The 22400-nt window shown below is 46.0% G+C and overlaps 1 protein-coding gene across 34 annotated transcripts in view; it reads right to left on the reverse strand.

The window, feature by feature from the left end:
- lrrfip2 (leucine rich repeat (in FLII) interacting protein 2) overlaps positions 1-22400 on the reverse strand; it is a 299977-nt gene that overhangs the window by 209638 nt on the left and 67939 nt on the right. The gene's annotated exons all lie outside the window — the stretch shown is intronic.

A 22400-nucleotide genomic window follows, 5' to 3' on the forward strand; every position in this document is an offset into this window, starting at 1 on the left:
GGGTTTTGACAACAATCGACAATGTTTGATGGTAATCATTAAATTAAGACTCTTAATTCCAGATTTGTTTTTATTGAATTTAAATTTCACCATCTGCCATGGTGAGATTTGAACCCAGTTCCCAGAGCACTACCCTGGGTCTCTGGATTGCTAGTCACCTCCCCTCAAACTGATCTTGAAGTGACAAATTATGACACTTGAATCATTGAATGTTGCTAAAAAGACATTTTGTCAAAGCTTTTTGTCTTGCACTCATCAGGACAATCACAAAAATACCAATATCAGGGGAAACAACAATGTTGTACTGTGTGAGAAGGAAGTGCTGATTGGTTGGTAAGTGGACTCTGATTGGTCAAGACTTTGTCCGCAAATGGCTATCACTTATTTTGTGTTGCTAAAACAGTGCAATGTGCACACATGTTCTTTGTCTACTGTATCTTGTGTAAACTCATGAACAGGCAATATGCAGCGTGAAACGATCTGATCAGGTTAACCATTAACCCGTAGGATGTCTTTGATGCACCCTATTTCAGCAAACCTGTATGGTGAGCAAATGGTTTGAGCCCGATTTACAAGGTTGCTGATAAGGCCAAACCTATAGCATGTAGAACTGTAGGAATCCCATTGCGTATACTGACCAGAGAATGGTGTTTAATATATCATACAAACGAATAAATGGACCTGAGGCCTTCACTTTTGGCCCTGAAAAGAGTCCAGTCTACCTCAGATTACCCTGTAAGGCAAGGATCTCAAACATTTGAACAACAGGTGAAGTTAACTGTTTCATGCTGCTACCATGGAATAGCAACACGAGTGCCATTCGCCACTAAGAGGATGCTGCCTTTGAGCCAAAAAGTAATTCTGGCCATCACACAACTGAGTAATGTGGTATATGAATTCCAGCACCAGTGTGATGCTAGGTCTGTAGGTCATCCATCCCAAAGACTGGCAGATTGTATCAAAGAGCATGTCCCTCCCACCTGTTTATAACTTCAAAGTACAGACCATACCCAACCAGCCCATGATTTCAAACCACAAAACAGTGTCCAACATTAGATGTGATTCAGCGAGTCGATTATGATCGAAGGTCTAAATGACCTCGTCCTAGTCTTAAGTTCCCACAAATAGCCATCCGATCATCTGTTTTTGGTGATATTGGTTGAGGGTTGAGGGATTTTACATAACATTGAGGGAAATTTGCCTGTTGTTCTTCAAATAGCACGATTAGATCTCATATCTGAAGTATTGTACCTCAGGGCTCATACACTATTTCTGATATAAAAAGAAAAACTCACATTTTGTAATCGCCATTTCATGACAGTCAAATGTTCAAAAGTGCTTTACAACAAATTAAGTACTTACTAAATGTAGAAAACTCGGTCATGTCAGAACCACGGAAACCAATTTGAGCACAACAGGCCCTCACAGACAGAAATGTATTGATGACCAGATAATGCATTTGTTGTGTAATGTTGATTGAGGGATAAATATTGGCCAAGGTAGTACAGATAACTCCCCTGGGCATTGTTCAAAATAAGTCCAGAGGGTCTTTTATGTTGACCTGGACATTAAGAGGGCAGATGGGGCTTGTTTTAACATCTCATCTGAAAGACTGCACCTCCAGTAGGGCAACATCTCCCCAGTACCACACTAGATCGTCATCCTTGGTTTTTCTGCTCCAATTCTGCAGTGGGACTTGACCAACCTCCCAACTCGGAAGCGAGATATGCTACCAAGTAAGTCTTAGCTTAAATTATTTTCTATTTCTAATTCTCATGTACTTTGCCTTCACCCCCTTAATGTATCTTCTCAACATTTAAGTAATTTCATCCTTAATTAAGGATATTCCACCCCTCTACCATTTTCTCTATCCTTCACATATTCATGCCTTCATTAGCTCTCAAACAAGAGGAGGACAAAGGAAGCACTTCAAAGACCTTGAAGCTTCACCTCAATAAATGCAACATAGACGGAACACCTGGGAGACCCTTGCTCAGAGGAGGCCTATTTGGAGGAACCTCCAGTTTGAAGGGATACAATTCTTTGAGGGAACCCGACGGAAAGAGGCGGCCCGGAAAAGTAGCCTGAGAAAGGAATACCAACAATCCAGAATCCCACATCCCGGATACACCTGCCAAGAGTGCAGTCGAAGATGTGGCACTAGGATCAGGCTCATCAGCCATGCAAGTACCCAAAGAACCTATAACTAGTAGCAGGGAGTTTCTTCGGTGGATAATCATATTCGTTAGCAAGTGATAGCCAAGATCATCTCTAGATTTGCAAATTCCAACAGACTTGACTGGTTGCTCCATTTTCCCCCCTGTGAACTTGAGGTCACCCCAAACTCTGCTGCCCGTGTCAAACCTCCCAGCCAGTCCAACTGTCTTCTTACCCCATGCTTGCTGTCCTACATTGGATCCCAGTCAAGCAACACTTTGATTTTAAAATTATCTTTGTTTTCAAATCCCTCCATGACCTTGCCTCTGTAATCTCTCATCTGCAAAATCTCCTTCAGCCCCACAAGTCTTTCTTCACCCCCACGTTGCCCCAGGCTTTGTTCTTCTAATTCAGGGTTCTTGGGCATTCCCAATTTTAAATGTTCTACCAATGATGGCCTTGGGTTGTTTCATTACGTTTGATCACTGTATTTAAAAATACGTTGTTGCTGTTATTATGCCTTAGACTATATAGTATGCCATAACTACGTCTAAATCGTTAATAACTATTGTATTGGCCCTTGCACTCCATTAGTTGTTCGCTAACCAATATTCCTTACCCCCCACATATAGCAAACATATGAGATCTTTGTTCTCTATCTCACTTGGACTCACCTAACTGTACACTGAGTCAGTCACACCAACCCCATTCTGACCACTCTCAAAAGGCATGATTCAGGTTTGGAGAGAGTTGTTCAGATACCTGCTCCTCCCTCCCTTATGTGTCAACGTGACTTCAACTTACCCACCAGCTCACTAAGAACTGGAGAGGAAAAAGATGGAGACATTGACTGCAGATGCTTTCATTTACAGCAGTCTCTGTCCACAAATATCCACATACTGCAATCCAGACTCAGAACCTGCTCTGCTTTAAGACATTTAAAACTTCAGTTTTAGGTTTTTTCTACAAGTACCATGCACTAAGCACTCAAGACATTGGACAGAAGTTTTCAATGCTGCTTCAAACTTACTTAACTGCTGCAAGTAGTGGAAGCAAAAAGCAGCACTGCCTTCCCCATATTCATCAACTTATTACACAGTGTACGTTGCACTCAGTTTCTGATCACTTTAGACAACCACTCACACAAATGTACACATAAATACAGGGTCCTGTATTTTTCTCACCATTTCCACTCAGATATCAGTGCACATAATGCCACTCACAAGGTAGAACTGGCACCCAATGCAACACGAAACCCAAAAGTGACGCACCATTCTTGAACTTGCTGACTGGAAGCCAGATATTAAGAAATCAGTGAAAGCAAATGGAGAATTTAACACCTGGCTTTTCAGGAACAAGGTGAATTTCACGTGAAATTCATGCATGCAACTCATAGAATCATCATAGAATCCCTACAGTGCATGAAGCCATTCGCCCCATCAAGTCTGCACCGACCCTCTGAAAGAGTTCTCTAACTGCCCTATCCCTTTAGCCCCACCTAACTTTTGGACACTAAGATGCAATTTTATCATGGCCAATCAACCTAACCTGCACATCTTTGGACTGTGGGAGAATACCGGAGCACCTGGAGGAAACCCACGCAGACACTGGGAAACAGTCACTCAAGGCCGGAATTGAAACCAGGTCCCTGGCATTATGAGGACACAGTGCTAACCACTGTGCCGCACTACTGGACGTTACAAGAGCATGGCACAGTGAAGTGTCCTGTATTTTTCTCACCATTTCCACTCAGATATCAGTGAAATTTGGGCAGAATTGCGGATTCAAAATTCAATTTTCCACAAAGCAACCGTCACCAACTAAACTGACCCCATTCAATAGGTCAAAAAAGTGAAGATTCTGTGCACTGTGCCCATTTGGAAATCCAGCATTAATCATCTGTACTCATATTGACCAGCAAACAGTTGAAGTTTGATCCAGGTCAGCTTCCTTTGCTGCATTTACTTTAAATTTATTTGAAATTATTTTAAATTAAATCAATTGCTAAATAAGGCCTTGTGGCCATCAGTCAACTAAGTCACACGGGTGTGTCCTATGCTGCTACAATAATGTAAAAATACTTATTTAGAGGACGGATAAACGGAAGTGGTTCTGATCTCACTGGAATCAAAATGTAATGGCAAAAGGATAATTGAACACTCAAGAGTCTAACAGATGGTTCAGGTAAAGATAAGAGAGGTAAAAGGGATTGTAATCCAGGGAGCTCTGGCTTTAAGAATAGAAGTTGAAATGAGACACAGAAAAGGGGTATAGCAATTGCAAAGTTCACGAGGACCAAGCTAAATATATAAAGTGCAGAGGAGATCCAAAGGGAATTGAAAGGGCAGAGAGATCGAGAGAACAATCTAACAGCCAAAAGGCACAAACTGCTAGACAGAAATAGAAGGTACCCAAAGGGCTAAGAGTGAGGAGCTTCAGATTATTACTGCCAAAGAAAAACAACTGGAGAAACTAATGGGATTAAAAGCCAACAAATCTCCAGGAGCTGATAGATGCAGAGATACTGAACACGCTTATGATTTTGCACAATTCCCCAGATTCTATCACACTCCCAAAGGATTGGAAGTTAGCAAACTCAGCACCATTATTCAAAAAAGGAGGGAGAGAGAAAACAGGGATCAACAGTCCAGTTAGACCAACAGGGGTTGAGAAAACTGCTGGAATCTATTCAGATAGACTAACAATCCTTTCGAAAAACGTAGTATGATCAAAGTCCATGTGGTTTTATCAAAGGGATAATCGTGGCCGGAGACTTCAACCAGGCAAACCTCAGGAAGGTTTTACCCAAACTCCATCAACATATCTCCTGCCCCACCAGAGGTGCAAACACCCTGGACCACTGCTACACGAGCATCAAAGGTGCCTACCGCTCCATTCCCCGACCACACTTTGGCAAATCCGACCACAAGTCGGTATTCCTACTTCCGGCTTACAAACAGCAACTCAAGCGTGCTGAGCCACTGCGGTGCTGGTCCGAGGCATCAGAAGACATCCTTTGCGAATGCTTGGAGTCTGTGCACTGGTCCATAATAAAGGCCGCAGGAACTAACCTGGACGAGCACGCAACCACCGTCACAGACTTCCTCAGTAAGTGTGTCGAGGACTGTGTACCGAAGAAGACAATACGGATGTTCCCCAATCGGAAACCCTGGCTCACAAAAGGTTCACTTCCTGCTGAAGTTCTGGACGGAGGCGTTCATGTCTGACGATTGACTTATATAAGAAATCCAGGTACGACATACGGAAAGCCATCGGGGATGCAAAAAGACAATGCTGCATCAAACTAGAGTCCCAGGCCAACGACACTAACCCACGACAACCATGGCAGGGCCTACATAAGATCATAGGCTACAAAGCAAGGCCGGGCGGAATATCTAGTGCTGGAGCATCCCGACCCGATGATCTGAATAAGTTCTATGCCCGCTTTGAGCAGTCAGCCAATGTATCAGTGCCACCCGCCCCAACAGCCCTGGACACACACATACCCACTATTACAGCCTCAAGAGGTAAGATCTGCCTTCTTGAAAGTGAATCCGCGGTAAGCGACGGGCCCCAACTGAATCCCTGTGCGAGCACTCAAGAGCGTGCACAGACCAGCTGGTGAGTGTATTCGCAGATATCTTCAACACCTCACTCCTCCGCTCTTGAGATCCCCAAGAAGTCTCCTTCAAGAAGACAACCATAATACCAGTGTCAAAGAACAAGGTAGCCTGCCTCAACGACTACCGACCGGTGGCCCTGACGTCTGTTACCATTAAATGCTTTGAGCGGCTAGCTATGAGACGGATCAACGCCAGCTTCCCAGACGGTCTCAATCCACTGCAGTTTGCCTATCACCACAACCAGTCCACAGCAAATGCTATCTTCCTGGCTCTACAATCAACACTCGAACTCCTCGACAACAAGGACATCTATGTAAGACTGCTGTTCCTAGACTACAGCTCCGCCTTCAACACCATTATCCAGACAAGACTAAAAACCAAACTCTTCAATCTTGGACTTGATCCCTCCCTGTGCAGCTGGATCCTTGACTTCCTCACTAACAGAGCGCAATCGGTCAGGGTAGGCAATATGAAATGAAATGAAATGAAAATCGCTTATTGTCACAAGTAGGCTTCAAATGAAGTTACTGTGAAAAGCCCCTAGTCGCCACAATCCGGCGCATGTTCGGGGAGGCTGTTACGGGAATTGAACCGTGCTGCTGGCCTGCCTTGGTCTGTTTTCAAAGCCAGCGATTTAGCCCTGTGCTAAACAGCCCCAATAGCACCTCCTCCACAATAGTCCTCAACACCAGGGCCCCGCAAGGATGTGGGCTCAGTCCTCTACTGTACTCCTTATACAAACACGACCGTGTGTACAGTCCTGGGGGTCACCATTGATGTGTTGGGTACTCTGCTACACAGACGAACCAACACGGTTGCGAATGGTACAACTCAGTTTTATTACTATCATTTATTTACAGTGGTAAACTGGTTACTGAGGTTCGATCATAACCCTAGAATCTGTGGACCTATTCCTCATACTATCTTGTAGTGGCACTCAGCACATGGTGGATGTCCGAGTGGCTTGCTATGAGCTCTGCGCCCTGAGCCGTCTCCTGCTGGAATGCTCAGGAAGTGTCGAGTTCCCTGTTTTGTACTGTGTATGCTCTTGGCTGTGGTGTTGTGTGTGTTGATTGGTCCATTGATCTGTCCATCAGTATGTATGTATGTTTGTGCTATGATGTTTACCTGAATATCATGACAACCATCACCAACAGTCTGTCCTGGTCCACTCACGTTGATGCAACAGTCAAGAAAGCCCAACAACACCTCTACTTCCTACGGTGGCTAAAGAAATTCGGCATGTCTGCATCGACTCTCACAAACTTCTACAGATGTGCGATAGAGAGCATCCTATCCGGCTGCATCACAGCTTGGTATGGCAACTGCTCGGTCCAAGATGGCAAGAAACTACAAAGTGTGGTGAACTCAGCCTGACACATCACACAAGCTTGCCACCCTCACATTGATTTTGTATACATCTCCCGCTGCCTCAGGAAGGTAGACAGCATTATAAGAGGTCCCTCCCACCCAGGCATTGCCTTCTTCCAAACCCTTCCATCAGGCAGAAGATACAGAAGTCTGAAGATCCGCACATCCAGACATAGGAACAGCTTCTTCCCCATAGCTACAAGACTCCTGAACGACTCCCCCTCGGGCCGATCTGTTCCCTGTAAAAACATTGTTCACGACGCCCTATGCTGCTCTTGCTCATGTATTTGCTTTGTTTGGCCCCTTGTTCCGCACTGTAACCAATCACTGTTTGTCAATGTACTTTGTTGATTATTCTTTTTGTCTACAATGTACGTACTGTGTACATTCTCTCGGTCGCAGAAAAATACTTTTCACTGTACATCAGTACATGTAACAAATCAAATCGATCAATCAATGCGAGAAGTTCGAAGTTATTTACTTTGGTAAGCTAAGAGCCAAAAAGCAGAACTTTTTAAAGGTGTGAAACTCATACTTATTGATGCATAAGAGACTTGGATGTACTTGTACAAGGAACACAAAGTTAGAATGGAAGCACAGCAATTAGGACCATAAATGACATGTTGGCCTTTATTGTAAGGGGTTGAAATACAGAAATAAGTGGTTTTGCTAAAATTGTACAGGGCTTTGGGGAGACCACAGCTGGAAGAATGTGCGCAGTTTTGATCTTCACATTTAGGGATGAATATATTTGCATTAGAGTTCATTAGATTGGTACCTGGGGTGAGAGGGTTGGCAGGGGGGTAGGCACCGGAGCAATAGGTCAGAAGGTGAAAGCATTGAGGGAGAACTATAATTATAACAATATTAGGTGGGAACTGAAGAACCTAGATTGGGGGCGGATGTTTGAGGATAAATCAACATCTGACATGTGGGAGGCTTTCAAATGTCAGTTGAAAGGAATTCAGGACCGACATGTTCCTGTGCCGAAGAAGGATAAATACGGCAAATTTCGGGAACCTTGGAAAACGAGAGATATTTTGTAGGCCTCGTCAAAAAGAAAAAGGAGGCATTTGTCAGGGCTAGAAGGCTGGGAACAGACGAAGCCTGTGTGGAATGTAAGGAAAGTAGGAAGGAACTTAAGCAAGGAGTCAGGAGGGCTAGAAGGGGTCACAAAAAGTCATTGGCAAATAGGGTTAAGGAAAATCCCAAGGCTTTCTACACATACATAAAAAGCAAGAGGGTAGCCAGGGAAAGGGTTGGCCCACTGAAGGATAGGCAAGGGAATCTATGTGTGGAGCCAGAAGAAATGGGCGAGGTACTAAATGAATACTTTGCATCAGTATTCACCAAAGAGAAGGAATTGGTGGATGTTGAATCTAGAGAAGGGTGTGTAGATAGCCTGCGTCACATTGAGATCCAAAAAGACGAGGTGTTGGACGTCTTGAAAAATATTAAGGTAGATAAGTCCCCAGGGCCGGAAGGGATCTACCCCAGAATACTGAAGGAGGCTAGAGAGGAAATTGCTGAGGCCTTGACAGAAATCTTTGGATCCTCACTGTCTTCAGGTGATGTCCCGGAGGACTGGAGAATAGCCAATGTTGTTCCTTTGTTTAAGAAGGGTAGCAAGGATAATCCAGGGAACTACAGGCTGGTGAGCCTTACGTCAGTGGTAGGGAAATTACTGGAGAGAATTCTTCGAGACAGGATCTACTGCCATTTAGTGCAAATGGACGTATTAGCGAGAGGCAGCATGGTTTTGTGAAGGGGAGGTCGTGTCTCACTAACTTGAGTTTTTCGAAGAGGTCACAAAGATGATTGATGCAGGTAGGGCAGTGGATATTGTCTATATGGACTTCAGTAAGGCCTTTGACAAGGTCCCTCATGGTAGACTGGTAGAAAAGGTGAGGTCACACGGGATCAGGGGTGAGCTGGCAAGATGGATACAGAACTGGCTAGGTCATAGAAGGCAGAGAGTAGCAATGGAAGGGTGCTTTTCTAATTGGAGGGCTGTGACACGTGGTGTTCCACAGGGATCAGTGCTGGGACCTTTGCTGTTCGTAGTACATATAAATGATTTGGAGGAAAATGTAACTGGTCTGATTAGTAAGTTTGCAGATGACACAAAGGTTGGTGGAATTGCGGATAGCGGTGAGGACTGTCGGAGGATAGAACAGGATTTAGATCGTTTGGAGACTTGGGCGGAGAGATGGCAGATGGAGTTTAATCCGGACAAATGTGAGGTAATGCATTTTGGAAGGTCTAATGCAGGTAGGGAATATACAGTGAATGGTAGAACCCTCAAGAGTATTGAAAGTCAGAGAGATTTAGGTGTACAGGTCCACAGGTCACTGAAAGGGGCAACACAGGTGGAGAAGGTAGTCAAGAAGGCATATGGCATGCTTGCCTTCATTGGCCAGGGCATTTAGTATAAGAATTGGCAAGTCATGTTGCAGCTGTATAGAACCTTAGTTAGGCCACACTTGGAGTATAGTGTTCAATTCTGGTCGCCACGCTATCAGAAGGATGTGGAAGCTTTAGAGAGGGTGCAGAAGAGATTTACCAGGATGTTGCCTGGTATGGAGGGCTTTAGCTATGAGGAGCGGTTGAATAAACTCAGTTTGTCTCACTGGAACGACGGAGGTTGAGGGGCGACCTGATAGAGGTCTACAAAATTATGAGGGGCATGCATAGAGTGGATAGTCAGAGGCTTTTCCCTTGGGTAGAGGGGTCAATTACTAGGGGGCATAGGTTTAAAGTGCGAGGGGCAAGGTTTAGAGGAGATGTACGAGGCAGGTTTTTTTTACACAGAGGGTAGTGGGTGCCTGGAACTCGCTGCCGGAGGAGGTGGTGGAAGCAGGGACGATAGTGAAGTTTAAGGGGCATCTTGACAAATACATGAACATGATGGTATTACAGGGATACGGACCCAGGAAGTGTAGAAGAGTTCAGTTTAGTCGGGCAGCATGGTCAGCTTGGAGGGCCGAAGGACCTGTTCCTGTGCTGTACTTTTCTTTGTTCTTTGTTCTATGGTGAGAAGCTGAGTAAATTGGGCCTATATGCTCTGGAGTTCAGAAGAATGAGAGATGATCTAACTGAAATATACAAGATTCTGAAGGAGCTTGACAGCGGAGACACAATTTGCTTTGAATCAAAAATCAGATGGTACAGATTAGGATCAAGAACCAGGTGGCACAGAGTTAAGCTAATTGATAAAAGAAAGAAAAATGTGATGGGGAAAATACATTTACACGCAGCGAGTCATTTGAGCCTGGAACAGACTGCCTGAGAATGTGGCGGAAGAAGGTTCAATCTAGACATTCAAGAGGGAATTAAATGGTTATTTAAAAATAAACCTTGTGCAGGGTTCCAGGGAGAAGTTGTAGCCATCTGGGATGGCCACTTCCAACTAGGTGCAGAGGAACTCGCAAAGACTGGCGGGTAAAATGGACAAGCCAAGACTCAGGCAGGCTCAGAGCCTGAAATGCATATTTCTCAGCAAAAGTCCAGACGGTATCGAAACTCCGACCAATTTGCATTTTAATGGGTCCGATTAGCATTTGATGGCCCATCTTCCCCAAAACAAAGGATTGGTACTCAAGCAACCGGGACAATCCCAGACATTTTGGTGCCACTCTCTGTTCAAAGGAAATGCAAACAACGGGGTCAGTGACCGCTTGGGACACGCCCAGCCATCCAGATCCCCGCCCACTTATTGGTTAAGGAATCGAACGAAGTGATCAGGGATCACCCAATTAGTAAGGCCCAAATCGAAGAACCGCCCACTGAGTATAAGAAGAAGAGTTCGCCATATGTTCGCTCCCTTTTGGCCTTGGTACCCCGGTTACGGTCATCGTCGCCAATCGTAGCAACACCAGAAGCGAGTCCAAGTTCAACGCCCGCTACCAGACGGATGAGCCCAGCTGAGCAGCAGTTACTCCTTCGAACCCGAGAGATCCAGAATTGAACAGCGGCCACTGTTTTCTGACCTAAGCCAGGTGCCCGAAGTTAAGTACAGGTTGTCTTAGTCGATAGGTGTAGTTAGCTAGTAGTATTTATGTTGCATGACTAATTGTGTGTAAATAAAGTACCCTTGACCTTGAACTAACTCACTGGTGTTTGGCTCTTTGATCAATAGTCGGTTGAAACTTGTGATGGTATCATTCGATACCTGGCGACTCTAAGCATTCAGACAGAGATAGCATAGAAAGAAAGGCAAATTCACTGATTGCCCTAATTGGAACAGAGCCACAGAAAAGACCAAGTAGAAAAAGAATCGGCAACAAAGACCATAACAATTCTGTTATTCTGTCCCCCCTGGCTAGGGAATCTAGATCACAATGCACAGTCTCTGAATAAAGGACAGTAAGAAGTCTTACAACACCAGGTTAAGTCTTGCATCTTTGACTTTGTCTGTATAAATGTTTCTGGAACCTACCTCTTCATTCACCTGAGGAAGGAGCAGTGCTCCGAAAGCTAGTGATTTGAAACCAGGGTTATAATCTCTGGATTACTACCCGAGCCACGTGCCAATTGGCATAGGGTTGAGAAAATTAGGGAAGTTAACACATGGCTAAAGGAGTGGTGCGGGAAAGAGGGATTCCATTTCATGGGGCATTGGCATCACTACTGGGGCAGGAGGGACCTGTACCGTTGGGACCAGTGTTCTAGCGAATAGGATAAATAGGTTGGTCACAAGGACTTTAAACTAGCAAGTTGGGGGGAAGGGAAGGGTAAAGCTATGGACAGTATAATGGTTAATGGAGAGCAAGGCAGCAGGTTACGTGACAGGTTATTATGTAGAGATATGGGTTCAAAGACAAGGAAAATTAGGAGAAAGGGTAAGAGGAAAAATAATTGGCGAAAAGTTACTGATCAAGGTGTTAGGATTCAGAACAAAGACATAAAAAACAGCATAAGTGTACTTTACCTGAATGCTCGTAGTATACGGAATAAGGTGAATGAGTTGATGGCGCAAATCATCGTGAATGACTCTGATTTAGTGGCCGTTACTGAAACATGGTGAAAGGATGGTCATGACTGGGAGTTAAATATCCAAGGGTATCAAACTATACGAAAGGATAGAATGGACGGTAAGGGCGGTGGTGTAGCTTTGTTGTTTAAGGATGGCATCCGGGCAATAGTAAGGGATGATATTGGTGCTATGGAGGACAAGGTTGAATCAATTTGGGTGGAAATCAGGAATAGTAAGGCGAAAAGGTCACTGATAGGAGTAGTCTATAGGCCACCAAATAGTACCAGGATGGTAGGGCAGGCAATAAGCAAAGAAATAACGGATGCATGTAGAAATGGTACAGCGGTTATCATGGGAGATTTTAATCTGCATATCGATTGGTTTAACCAGGTTGGTAAAGGCAGCCTTGAGGAGGAGTTTATAGAATATGCCCGGGATAATTTCCTGGAACAGTATGTAATGGAACCTACAAGGGAACAAGCGGTCCTAGATCTGGTCCTGTGTAATGAGGCAGGATTGATTAATGATCTCATAGTTCAGGATCCTCTTGGAAGGAGCGACCACAATATGGTGGAATTTAAAATACAGTTGGAGGATGACAAGGTAAAATCAAACACTAGTGTTTTGTGCTTAAACAAAGGCGATTAGCACGGTAGCATTGTGGATAGCGCAATTGCTTCACAGCTCCAGGGTCCCAGGTTCGATTCCGGCTTGGGTCACTGTCTGTGCGGAGTTTGCACATCCTCCCCGTGTGTGCGTGGGTTTCCTCCGGGTGCTCCGGTTTCCTCCCACAATCCAAAGATGTGCGGGTTAGGTGGATTGGCTATGATAAATTGCCCTTAGTGTCCAACATTGCCCTTAGTGTTGGGTGGGGTTACTGGGTTATGGTGGAGGTGTTGACCTTGTGTAGGGTGCTCTTTCCAAGAGCCGGTGCAGACTCGATGGGCCGAATGGCCTCCTTCTGCACTGTAAATTCTATGATTCTATGATTACAATGGGATGAGAGAAGAACTAGCTAAGGTAGACTGGGAGCAAAGGCTTCAAAAAAGAAAGACGGTAGAAAGGGGAAAAACCGACCGTGGATATCTAAGGAGGTGAGGGAGTGTATCAAATTGAAGAAAAAAACATACAAAGTGGCAAAAATTAGTGGGAGACTAGAGGACTGGGAAGTCTTTAGGGGACAACAGAAAGCTACTAAAAAAGCTATAAAGAAGAGTAAGGTAGACTATGAAAGTAAACTGGCTCAGAACATAAAAGCAGATAGTAAAAGCTTCTACAAATATATAAGACAAAAAAGAGTGGCGAAGGTAAATATTGGTCCTTTGGAAGATGAGAAGGGAGATTTAATAATAGGAAACAGGGAAATGGCTGAGGAGCTGAACAGGTTTTTTGGGGAAGACACAAATAACATGCCAGTGACTGATGGAAATAAAGATATGATAGGTGAGGATCTTGAGATGATTGTAATCACTAAGGAGGCAGTATTGGGCAAGCTAATGGGGCTAAAGGTAGACAAGTCTCCTGGCCCTGATGGGATGCATCCCAGAGTGTTAAAAGAGATGGCTAGGGAAATTGTAAACGCACTAGTGATAATTTATCAAAATTCACTAGACTCTGGGGTGGTCCCAGAGGATTGGAAAGTAGCAAACATGACACCACTGTTTAAAAAAGGAGGTCGGCAGAAAGCGGGTAATTATAGGCCGGTAAGCTTAACTTTGGTTGTAGGTTAAATGCTGGAATCTATCATTAAGGAGGAAATAGCGGGGCACCTGGAGGGAAATTGTCCCATTGGGCAGACGCAGCATGGGTTCACAAAGGGTAGGTCGTGTCTGACTAATTTGGTAGAATTTTTTGAGGACGTTACCAGTGCAGTAGATAACGGGGAGCCAATGGACATGGTATATCTGGATTCCCAGAAAGCTTTTGACAAGATGCCACACAAAAGGTTGCTGCATAAACTAAAGATGCATGGCATTGAGGGTAAAGTGGTAGCATGGGTAGAGGATTGGTTAACTAACAGAAAGCACAGAGTGGGGATAAATGCGTGTTTCGCTGGTTGGCAACCTGTGACTAGTGGGGTCCCTCAAGGATCAGTGTTGGGCCCGCAATTGTTCACAATTTACATAGATGATTTGGAGTTGGGGACCAAGTGCAATGTGTCAAAGTTTGCAGACGACACTAAGATGAGTGGTAAAGCAAAAAGTGCAGAGGATACCGGAAGTCTGCAGAAGGATTTGGATAGGTTAGGTGAATGGGTGAGGGGCTGGCAGATGGAATTCAATGTTGCCAAGTGTGAGGCTATCCATTTTGGGAGGAATAACAGCAGAATGGATTATTATTTAAACGGTAAGATGTTAAAACATGCTGCTGTGCAGAGGGACCTGGGTGTGCTGGTGCACGAGTCGCAGAAAGTTGGTGTGCAGGTGCAACAGGTGATTAAGAAGGCTAATCGAGTTTTGTCTTTCATTGCTAGAGGGATGGAGTTTAAGACTAGGGAGGTTATGCTGCAATTGTACAGGGTGTTGGTGAGGCCGCATCTGGAGTATTGTGTTCAGTTTTGGTCTCCTTACCTGAGAAAGGACATATTGGCACTGGAGGGGGTGCAGAGGAGATTCACTAGGTTAATCCCAGAGCTGAAGGGGTTGGATTACGAGGAGAGGTTGAGTAGACTGGGACTGTACTCGTTGGAATTTAGAAGGATGAGGGGGGATCTTATAGAAACATATAAGATTATGAAGGGAATAGATAGGATAGATGCGGGCAGGTTGTTTCCACTGGTCGGGGAAAGCAGAACTAGGGGACATAGCCTCAAAATAAGGGGAGGTAGATTTAAGACCGGGTTTAGGAGGAACTTCTTCACCCAAAGGGTTGTGAATCTCTGGAATTTCTTGCCCAGTGAAGCAGTTGAGGCTCCTTCTTTAAACATTTTAAAGAAAAAGATAGATACCTTTCTAAAGAATAAAGGGATTCGGGGATATGTTGTACGGGCCGGAGGGTGGAGCCGAGTCCACAAAGATCAGCCATGATCTCATTAAATGGCGGAGCAGGCTCGAGGGGCCAGATGGCCTACTCCTGTTCCTAGTTCTTATGTTCTTATGAAACAAACCTGTTGGACTTTAACCTGGTGTTGTAAGACTTCTTACTGTGCTCACCCCAGTCCAACGCCGGCATCTCCACATCATCTGAATAAAGGGGTTGATCACTTCGGGCTGTGAAAAGGAGAAACTTCTTCAAAGGGTTCTAAACCTTTGGAATTCTCTATCCACCACAAAGATTTTGGATTCTCCATCATGGAGTATACTTAAGGCTGATTGATTTCATTCTCAAGGAATTAGAGAGGGGATTGGGTGGGAAAGTGGAGTCAAGACAGATCAGCCATGATCATATTGAATGACAGGGCATGCTGTTCTATTATGAAAGCAGTAGACGATGAACAAAACTAAAGTATTAGAATACAAATTATGTACAACTGCTGATACCTGTTTTGTTCATCCTGACAGGGGTATATTAAAATGCTATAAAAGTTAGCCAAAACAAAGAAAATTTAAATCCCAAAATGATCAGGGGAAAGCCAATTCTGGGATATATTATAAATACCCTGATGTGAAAGGATTGCAACATAACTATTTAGACAGGTTTGAAAGATTAATGCAATAATTATAGACTAACCAGTCTCACATCAGTTATAGGCGGAATGTATAATGCAGATCAAATTTCTGAGTATTGGGTTTCAGGAGTTAACCGAAGCCAGAAATTTTATAATAGCATTGATTGGATTTGAGAGCAACTTGACAGAAGGAATAAAAGGTTTGAAGTAGCATAACTCCTGCCTCAAGTATCACTGCGCTTTTATTCACCACTATAATACACATGCACCATTCACACTCTGGCATGGAAATTTGCTGAGACATTTGCTGGCAAAGAGCAAAGTGAATTGTGATACACACATCAGCTACATGGACATAATTTTGTAATGGGCAAACAAGTGCAAAATGCAATATAAAGCAAAACATTAATGCAAAATGCTACAGCTGCTCAAAATTTAAAATAGAAACAGAAAATGCAAGAAATCCTCAATGGGTCAGGCAAAGTGTGCAGTACAGAAAAAACAAGTTACCATTTCAGGTCAATGACGCTCTCCCATGATCTCAAGAACCCTTCCCCAAGCGGCCGGGGGAAGCATAAAGGAGTTTCTCTGCCCTATTCCCTCCGTCCTTGGCCTCCTGCACTGTTCCAATAAAGCTCAATAGAAGCTTAAGGAACACACCTCGGGCGAGATACTCCATTTGGGAGACTATGGGCTGGGTTCTCCGATTTTCAGGCTATGTGCGAAGCATGCGTCTGGTCTTAGAACATATAGTGCTGAAGGAGGCCACTCGGCCCATCGAGTCTGCACTGACCCACTTACAACCCATCCCCGTAACCCAACAACCCCTCCCAACTGTTTTGGACACGAAGGGCAATTTATTATTGCCAATCCACCTGTGCTGCACGTCTTTGGACTGTCGGAGGAAACCCACGCAGACACGGGAAGAACATGCAGACTTCTTACAGACATGAAACCAGCAGGAAATCGAACCTGGGACCCTGGCGCTGTGAAGCCACAGTGCTATCCACTTGTGCTAATTATAATTACGACCACTCTTACAAAGTCGATGGCGCCTCCGCACCGATGCTCTGCCCGGTGAAACCACTGTTGATTGCTGTAAAAACCAATCAGGGAAGGAAATCTGCCATCTTTACTCAGTCTCGTCGACATGTGACTCCAACAACAGCATTGTGGTTGACGAACTGAAATGACTGAGCAAGCCACTCAGTTCATGGGCAAGTAGGGAAATGCAACAAATGCTGGCCTTGCCAGCAACACCTACGTCCCATCAAGAATGACGAAAGCAAATTAGCAGTGTACAACCACACCCCTTTTAAGGTAAAGATAAAGTCACCATAGTCCCAGGTGACCATTGGCTGCTTACCCTTTGAGAGAGAGAGAGATGACTGGTGGCGATTTAAACTGTGGGTCTTTATTAACGTTTTTAAAAATAAATTTAGTGTACCCAATTCATTTTTTCCCAATTAAGGGGCAATTTAGCGTGGCCAATCCACCTACCCTGCACATCTTTGGGTTGTGGTGGTGAAACTCACGCAAACACGGGGAGAATGTGCAAACTCCACACGGACAGTGACCCAGAGCCGGGATCGAACCTGGGCCCTCGGCACTGTGAGGCATCAGGACTAACCCACTGTGCCACCGTGCTGCCCTACGGGCCTTCATTAATAACCTTGGTAAGGGAATTGAACCCATGCTGCTGGCCTCGCTTTAACTCACAAACCAGCTGTTGGCCTCGCTTTGCATCACAAACCAGCTGTCTAGTCAACTGAGCTAACCCCCCAACCCCGACTATAGCGTACATAATCGGTAAGCTATCAGGAATGAGAAATTACAGTTCTAATTTGAGACTGGAGATAACAGGGCAATTTCCACTAGAGCAAAGAAAGATTCAATTACAGATTATAAAATTATAACGGATTTGGCGAATTTCACAAATTCCTCTGGTCAGGAATGAGCGATTAGGAGTCATTAACTTCAAATCACAGAATAAGAATGTGTTTGTGCAAGTTGTCAACCACAAAATTCTTTGCCCTGGAAGTTTTTTTTCTGCAACCAGAATCGTAGCAACTTTTAAGATGAAAAGTAAACATCTTGCAGGGAACATAAAGACTGACACTAAGAGAAGCTTGCAGGGAACATAAAGACTGACACAAAGTTTCTACAGATATGTGACGAGAAAGAGATTGGTAAATAGAAATGTAGGCCCACTGCAGACAGAAACAGGTGAATGCATAATGAGGGACAAAGAAATGGCTGAGCAATTAAATACATACTTTGGTTCTGTCTTCACAAATGAGGACACAAATCAGATCCCAGAAATGTTGGAGAATGAAAGGTTTAGTGAGAAGGAAGAATTGAGGGAGATCAACATTAGTAGAGAAATGGTGCTGGGAAAACTGATGGGATTGAAGGCGGATAAATCCCCAGGGCCTGAGAATCTGCATCCCAGAGTGCTTAAGGAGGTGGCTCTGAAAATAGTGGATGCATTGGTGGTCATCTTCCGGGATTCTATAGACTGTGGAACAGTCCCTGCAGATTGGAGGGTAGCTCACGTCACTCCGATATTCAAAAAGGGAGGTAGAGAGAAAGCAGGGAATTCTAGACCAGTAAGCCTAACATCGGTAGTGGGGAAAATGCTTGAATCCATTATCAAGGACTTTAAAGTGGAACATTTAGAAAGCTGTGGCAGGATCAGTCAGAGTCAGCATGGATTTATAAAGGGAAAATCATGCTTGACAAATCTGTTGGAATTCTTTGAAGAGGTAACCAGTACAGTCGACAAGGGGGAGCCAGTCGATGTGGTATATTTGGACTTTCATAAGGCGTTTGACAAAGTCCCGCATAAGAGATTATTGTGCAAAATTAAACCGCATGGGATTGGGGGAAATGTATCGAGGTGGATAGAAAACTGGTTGGCAGAGAGGAAACAAAGAGTAGGCATTAATGGGTCCTTTTCAAATTGGCAGGCAGTAACCAGTGGGGTACCACAGGGATCGGTGCTGGGACCCCAGCTATTCACAATATATATTGATGATTTGGATGAGGGAACAAAATGTAACATCTCAAAGTTTGCAGATGATACCAAATTAGGTGGGAGGGTGAATTGTGACGAGGATGCAGGGATTCTACAGCAAGATCTGAACAGGTTGGGCGAGTGGGCAAACCAATGGCAGATGCAGTATAATTTGGATAAGTGTGAGGTTATTCATTTTGGAAGCAAAAAACAGGAAGGCAGATTACTACTTGAATGGTTGTAAATTGGGAGAGGGGAGTGTGCAGCGGGACTTGGGTGTCCTTGTGCACCATTTGCTGAAGGTAAGCATGCAGGTGCAGCAGGCGGTAAAGAAGGCTAACGGTATGTCCTGATATACCCTCATTCTGTGTCCTTCCCAAATACTTGCATTGGTCTGCCAAGCCCAGCGCAGAATCCTGACTTAGTCCTGGTACCTCTGCAGCTTGGCGATTATCGCCCTCAGCTGCACCCGGCCTTGGGCTTTGGTTGGAGCAACCCGTATGCCCCATCGATCTCCGGCGGCTCAGGAAAGCTGTCTCCTCCAACCTAACTACCCAGCATCTGAACCACGTAGTTAGTTGGGTCTCTGCCTTGATCCCCTCTGGCTGACCCACTAGTCGTATATTCTGTTGCCTGGATCGGTTCTCTTGGTCCTTAATCTTCCCCTTCGGGCTCCCTTGGGTCACTACCAAACTTTTTATCTTGGCCACCAGGGCAACGATCCGGTCGCTCTGGTCGGTCGATGCCTTTTGAGCTGTTGGATCATTCTCCCCTGTGCCTCCAGCTTCTTTCCCATCCTGTCGAGTGCCATGTGCATGGCGGTCTGTGCCTCCTCCACCGCGACTACCACCTGCATCTCCACCTTGATCTCAGCTTCCATTGCGGTCAGTTCCTTAGTTAGGAATGTCTTCCAACCATCTCCAGGTGTGTGATGTGGGGAGCGGGAGGGGTGAATCTGGGTCGCCGGTCTCCCTCTCTCGGGGGTGGCTGGGAGCCCCTCTCCTCATGGATCCGCCAGCTCGCTCGCTGCTCTTGCCCTTCTCCATCGTTTCCGGTTTTTCTGCGGCCTCTCGAGCTGCTGCTTCCTGGCAATTGTTTCTTCTTCCTTGTCTTTGTAGTTAAGGCGATGAATGAGTCTGATGTTTCGGGCTAAATTCGACCAGAAGTGACTACTTTGCTGTGTTTTGGAGAGCCACCTGATGTGTGACTACTCAGCACATCCCCATAACCTGACGTCTTCGCTTTCGTTGAGGTATTGCATATTTCTGGTCATTTGGCCAGCTCCTGATTTGTGTACTGGTATGTTCAAGATGGAAGGAGATCGACTTCCATGTGCGGGGATGACCAGCTAAGTCGCACGTTTCAGCAGCTCCCGGTGGAACGGACTTTTGGGCTCTTAATAGGAGCCCCAACGGCAATTTTAACGGCTAAAAACACTGTGCGGTAAACCAGAAGGGAATCCCCCCTGGACACGGATGGAAAAAGGAGAGAAATGTGGCCAGATTGCGGTGGATCCTCTAGAGCAGCGGCCAGGAAGGCAAGCACAAAGCAAGATGGCGTCGGAAGGTGGCAGTTTAATATGGGGCCCTGACCAACAAGAGTTCCTGCGGCGCTGCGTGGAAGAACTTAAAAAGGAGATGAAGAAGGAGCTGTTGGCCCCGATATTACAGGTGATTGAAGGGCTAAAGGAGGAGCAAAAGACCCAGGAGCAGGAGCTCCGGGTCGTGAAGGCAAAGGCTGCTGAGAATGAGGACGAAATACAGGGCCTGGTGGTTAAGACAGAGATGCACGAGGCACAACACAAAAGGTGTGTGGAAAGGCTGGAGGTGCTGGAGAATAATGCGAGGAGGAAGAATTTAAGGATTCTTGGTCTTCCCGAAGGTGCAGAAGGGGCGGACGTCGGGGCATATGTGAGCACGATGCTGCACTCGTTAATGGGATCGGAGGCCCCGACGGGCCCGTTGGAGGTGGAGGGAGCCTATCGAGTTATGGCGCGAAGATCGAGGGCTGGAGAAATTCCTCGAGCCATAGTGGTGAGATTTCTCCGATATAAGGATAGAGAGATGGTCCTCAGATGGGCAAAGAAAACCCGGAGCAGTAGGTGGGAGAACGCGGCGATCCACGTATATCAAGATTGGAGTGCGGAGGTGGCGAGAAGGAGGGCAAGCTTTAATCGGGCCAAGGCGGTGCTGCACAAAAGGAAGGACAAATTTGGAATGCTGCAGCCGGCAAGACTGTGGGTCACACATCAAGGGAAACACCACTACTTTGAAACGGCAGAAGAGGCGTGGACATTTATTGTCGAGGAGAAACTGGAACAAACGGGCTAGAAAAAGAATGTTTGGGACAAAGTGGTGGGGTGATTACGTGGGGTGAAGGAGGGGGAAATGGGGGAAGAGGTGATTTCCTAAGTTGTTAATCCTGCGACCCTGTAACTTTTCTCTCTTCCCCATGTCGTGGGGGAGGGCGGGGAGGGAGGACGGGGAGCTGGGGGTGCCGGCCATTGGGGCGGGGCCAAATGGGTAGCGCGGGCTTTGTCCCCGTGCTATGGTAATCATGGCGGGAACAGGGAAGCAGGAAGGAGGGGGCCTCGCACAGTGTGGGCCAAGGTCACGGGGGGAAGCCGAGGTCGGCCAGAGTTTGCTGACTTCTGGGAGCAACATGGGGGGGTGCAATTACGCTAGAAAGGGATCTAGCGGGGGGGGGGGGGGGGTTAACTGGGTTGCTGCTGCTGGGGAGAAGGGGGAGCTGGTATGGGGTGGGGTGGTCGGGGCGGGAGGGCACCGTTGGGGGGGAGATACGGCTACGTGGGAACCGGGAGAGGAGCTGGATTGAAAAAGGAGATGGCTAGTCGACAAGGGGGGGGGGGGGGGGGGGGGGGTAAAGAGCCCCCCAACTCGGCTGATCACGTGGAATGTGAGAGGGCTGAACGGGCCGATTAAGAGGGCACGGGTACTCGCACACCTAAAAAAACTTAAGGCAGATGTGGTTATGCTGCAGGAGACGCATCTGAAACTGATAGACCAGGTCAGACTACGCAAAGGATGGGTGGGGCAGGTGTTTCATTCGGGGCTAGACGCAAAAAACAGGGGGGTGGCTATATTAGCGGGGAAGCGGGTAATGTTTGAGGCAAAGACCATAGTGGCGGATAGTGGGGGCAGATACGTGATGGTGAGTGGCAAATTGCAAGGGGAGGCGGTGGTTTTAGTGAACGTATATGCCCCGAACTGGGATGATGCCAATTCTATGAGGCGTATGTTGGGACGCATCCCGGTCCTAGAGGCGGGAAAGTTGGTAATGGGTGGAGATTTCAATACGGTGCTGGACCCAGGGCTGGACAGATCTAGGTCCAGGACCGGAAGGAGGCCGGCTGCAGCTAGGATGCTCAAGGACATTATGGAGCAGATGGGAGGAGTAGACCCCTGGAGATTTGGTAGACCTAGGAGTAAGGAGTTTTCGTTTTTCTCCTATGTCCACAAAGTCTATTCACGGATAGACTTTTTTGTTCTGGGAAGGGCACTAATCCCGAAGGTGACGGGGACGGAGTATACGGCTATAGCTATTTCGGACCACGCCCCACATTGGGTGGACCTGGAGATAGGGGAGGAAAAAGAACAGCATCCACCCTGGAGAATGGACATGGGATTATTG

Source organism: Scyliorhinus torazame, chromosome 11 (assembly GCF_047496885.1).
Source record: "Scyliorhinus torazame isolate Kashiwa2021f chromosome 11, sScyTor2.1, whole genome shotgun sequence".
Classification (NCBI taxonomy): Eukaryota; Metazoa; Chordata; class Chondrichthyes; order Carcharhiniformes; family Scyliorhinidae; genus Scyliorhinus; species Scyliorhinus torazame.